General features: G+C 47.6%; 1 pseudogene; it reads left to right on the top strand.

The window, feature by feature from the left end:
• Positions 1 to 238: 238 nt before the first annotated feature.
• LOC102496529 (dynein light chain roadblock-type 1 pseudogene) lies at positions 239 to 590 on the top strand (annotated as a pseudogene).
• The last annotated feature ends 3,931 nt before the right edge of the window (positions 591 to 4,521 follow it).

Genomic DNA, 4,521 nt, shown 5'->3' with positions numbered 1-4,521 from the left:
CCCTATTCTTGGCATAGGGCTTAAATGTCAGACCTGTCTCCAGAACCTACCTCCCTCTGCCGCTGACTAGCTGTGAGACCTCTGGCAGGTCACTCTGCCTTTTTGAACATCAATTCTTCATAAGTAACCTAGATAGTACCTACAGATGCATACACTGAATAAACTTACCAAAGGATAGGACCCTGCATGAGCTGGCACTTAGCAGCCATAAATGCAAAATGATGGCAGAGCTTCCAGGATGGTCCAAGATGAGGTGGAGGAGACACTAAAGCAACTTCAGAGCGAGAGAGGAGTGCAGGGAATCATCGTGGTGAACACAGAAGACATTCCCACCAAGAGCACCAAGGATAACCCCACCACCACACAGTACGCTAACCTCACGCACAACTTCATCCTGAAGGCACGGAACAGCGTGTGTGAATTCGACCCACAGAACAACCTGAACTTCCCTCAAATTCGCTCCAAGAAAAATGAAATTACGGTTGCACCAGATCAAGATGATTTTCTGATTGTCACTCAGAATCCAACCGAATAAGCTACCCTTGGTTCCCTGTGTCATTTCTTAATTTAATGCCCCCCAAGAATCATGTCAACTGACTGGCACTTAGAATCCAGTCAAACCAATCCAGTGACCAAGGGCAGGCTGCAGCCCCACCCACCCCACCAGAGAAGCCCCTCTGCTGTGCCAGTCACTCCCAGAGTCCCTGGGAGGGCCTGTTTCCTCACTTCCATGTTTTGGAGCAAGAGTTTGAACAGTGAGAAGCCCATGCCCAGCTTCCTTCTTCGTTTCACTTTGTCACCCTTAGAAAAGGCTGTTTTTCTTTAACTAAAAATATCTGTACTGCTTAAGAAAAAAAAAATACAAAATAATTTTAATGATGACCACAGGGACACTTACACAGACACATCAACACCCCCTCACCTGAAGACATCGAACGTGGGGCCTTCCTTTTCCTAAACCTGTGGCAAAACGGCATGTCAAGGAAACAAAACCCAGAGTGTGTGTTCAGAGATACTGAGCACCGCCGCTGCTTCGAGCCCTCTCTGCGGTGTCCACAGTGATCAGCTTGTTCTGAGCCCAGCTGGAGCTGTCTTGGTCAACAGCCATAGCTTGCTTGGCAAAATGCCATGGTAGCTGTCCCCAGGCCTTCTGGGGAAAAGCCACTTGTGGGTGGAACTGCTATGTTTGGTGTCGCACTGTCCTCCACATTTCATGTGGTGCTAGCTGGTTTCCAGCTACTCTGGTTTCTTGAGGGTGGCCACATGTGGACCTTCAGTGGCCTAAACTGCTCCCTGCAAACACGGAAACCACCTATTCAGGAAAAGGCGATCTTTTACCGGAGGCATTTCTGGACAACTCACTGGAAGCTCAGTGGCAAAAAGAAGGGTTGTGCCCCTGCTGGCCATCATAGGAACTGCAGCACCTTCAGTTTTTGAAACAGTGACCCAGATTTTGGCTAGGAACGTGCTTGGATGCTCACAGGCAAGAGGAGACTGCGTTTTTTGAGCAGCAGACAGGTAGGGAATGCGTGTGGAACAGAGGAAAAAGGAGAAGCAAAATTGCCTTTTATACTGGCCAAAGCAGTGTGCTAGGCTTGGTAGGGCTGAAGGAGGCCAGGGACGATTTCAGATCTCCAACCCAGGCCTCGTGAGCATATTGCTAGTTGGACGCTGGCATTGACTCTGAGCCTGTGGAGGTTTGGTTTCTGCAGCCCTTAGAAGCCTTGGACTCTCAGGGCAGAGAGCTAGCTGGTGAGAAGATCCCTCTGTGGGTTCAGGCACCCGATATCTTTTCCCATCAGAACACAAATCAAAAGCTGAGCCCTCCCCGTGTAGGCTTGGAGGAGACAAAGCCAAGCTGGTGCCGTGCCAAGTTCTTTTGTCTCTCCGCCCTCAGTTTTCACATCTATAAAATAGAGACGGTCCTCAAAATGTGAATGATCCTCCAAGGAGTACTGTGAGGACACAGATTGTGTAGGAGGAGTCCCAACATGTAGGCCTGCACTTTCACAGCTTTACAGAGACTTACTTACCTGTGGTTGACCAGCACTCCAGACTCCTCAAGCCAAAGTGGATCAGATCTGACATAGGGCTGAATGCACCCACCGCAAGATGGGCTGGGGGCACCTCACTTGTCTGTGTGGAAAGCTTACGAACCCCCACGCATTGCCGGTGAGAAGGTAAAATGGTGCCGCCATTGTGGACAACAGCCTGGCAATTTCTCACATAGGTAAAGGTAGGGTTAACAGACGACCCAACAATTCCACTTCTAGGTTTATACTCAAGAGAAATGAGAATATATGTCCACATAAGAACTTGTAGGCAAACATTCGTTGTAGCATTACACATAATAGCCCCCAAACGGAAAGAGGCCAAATACCCATTAACCAATGAATGGGTGAGCAAAATGTGGTATAGTCACGTAATGGAGTATCATTCAGCCGTAAAAAGGAAGTACCGAGCCATGCTGCAAGATGAATCTTGAAAACATGTCAAGTGAAATAAGCTAGACACAAAAGGGCAATATTGTATCATTTTATTTCTATGAAATGTCTAGAATAGACAAATCCATAGAGACAGGAAGTAGATTAGTGGGTGCCAGTGCCTGGGGATGGGGAACAACTGTCAGTGGGTATGGGGTTTATTTTTGGGGTGATGAAAATGTTCTGGGATCAGATAGTAGTGAATGTTGTATAACTGTGAATATACTAAAAAAAAAAACCTTCTGGGATCAGATAGTAGTGATGGTTGTATAACTCTGTGAATATACTAAAAAAAAAAAAAACACTGAATTCTATGGTGTGTTAATTAAATCACAATAAAACTGTTATTATTTTTTAAAGACCCTTAGGGCATGCCAGCTGGAGTGTGCTCTGACCATGGATGAACAGAGTATGTGAGTCTCGCCTATAAATCAGATTAACCAGCTTCCCTCCCTCAGCTGTGCCCAGTTCTGAAGGGGCTATAGTGCCACGATGTTTCTGAATACCACAGAGATTGAAAGGCTTCTGAATGGGGGTAGCAGGTGGTACGGAGGTTAAGGCACTGGATTCCCACATGGCCAACTGCACAGTTCGAGTCCTGAATCCAGCAACTTGAGACTCAAGCCAGATGTGTGTTTGTACATGACCAAAATCTCAGGAGAATGGAGAAGAAGGGATTTCATTGTGGCCATCCCCCTGGGGGTGATTTCTCTGTCTCTCTCTGGTGAGCGTATGTGTCCTATGACAAAACTGAAAAACAAAACAAAACAAAAACCCATGGGCTCCTGAGTAAACCCGGGCCAGAATTTGGTCAGCTTGGGCAGCTCCAAACCCTGGGCCAGCCTCACTGAGAAAGTCCCAAACAGCAAGAACTCTGTGTATGAGCACACCTTGCCCTGGTCCCAAGACTTACAGGAATCATGTTTTTCAAACCAAACACTGCAGGGACAGTAGGAGACACTATGTTAATTTAGTCCTATGGCGCCTGCTTCCCAAAGTACAGTCATCTCTCTCCCTTTGTTTTCCCAAACAGACAAGTTTCCTTATTTTTTTTTTTTTTGGAGAGGTTTTTTTCGCTATAGGGTGCATGCGCTCGCCAGACAGACAGACAGGGACATAGAGACAGAAAGCGAGAAATCACCCCCCAGGGGAGATGGTCACGCCGCAATCCCTTCTCCTCCATTCTCCTCTTGAGATCTTGGGCACGCACGCACTCGTACCCAGCGTGTGTTAAGCCACCGGGTCCGGGACGCGAACCGCGGTCGACTACGTGGGAGTCCAGCGACATAGCCATTACGCTAACTGCTGGTTCCCAACAGACAAGTTTCCTAAGAGTTTAGACTTTGGAGAGTCACAGGCAGAAGTTGGGAGTTTCCTATAACTCAGGTCTCCAGGCAAAAGGCACTTACTGTGGTCTTTCAGACCAAGCGTTATTGCGCTGTGCAGACTGACTGCAGTGTAACCATTTTCACCACAGGGCCTGGAATCCAAACTGAGACAACGCTGTCAGGCCTGTTTCCTCTGTGTCTGAGCACTATTTTGAATTTTGACAGGAAGTTTTGAAACACGGAGGGATTCCATTGACCTCACAACACACTTACCTGACCACCGTTCCCTCAATAATGAGTATCTCAGCCTGGGCTTGGGACAGTCCACGCTCAGGAGAAATGGTCTGTGTTATCTATTTTTTAAGAGGTTTTTGCCTGAGGGCATATATACTCACTGGGGAGAGAGAGGAGAGAGAGAGAGAAAGAGACAGAAACAGCGAGAAGGAAAGTGAGAAATCACACACACCCCCTCCCCAAGGGAGGATGACCATGCTGCAATCTCTTCTCCTCCATTCTCCTCCTGTGCATACATGCCTGGCATGATTTTCATGCCACCCAGTCTGGGATTTGAACTATGGTCAGCTATGTGGGAGTCCAGTGATGTAACTGCTATGGTATCTGCTGGTCCCGGTCTGTGTTATCTTAAGTAACTACATCTGGTGGCTTCCACAGAGGGAAAGGCTAACCCCTGCTGAGGAAACTTTATCTAA

The sequence above is a fragment of the Tupaia chinensis genome, unplaced genomic scaffold, assembly GCF_000334495.1.
Source record: "Tupaia chinensis unplaced genomic scaffold, TupChi_1.0 Scaffold000255_1, whole genome shotgun sequence".
NCBI classification, from domain to species: Eukaryota; Metazoa; Chordata; class Mammalia; order Scandentia; family Tupaiidae; genus Tupaia; species Tupaia belangeri.
Note: the sequence above shows the minus strand (reverse complement) of the source record. Positions and strands in the feature narration are given on the sequence as shown.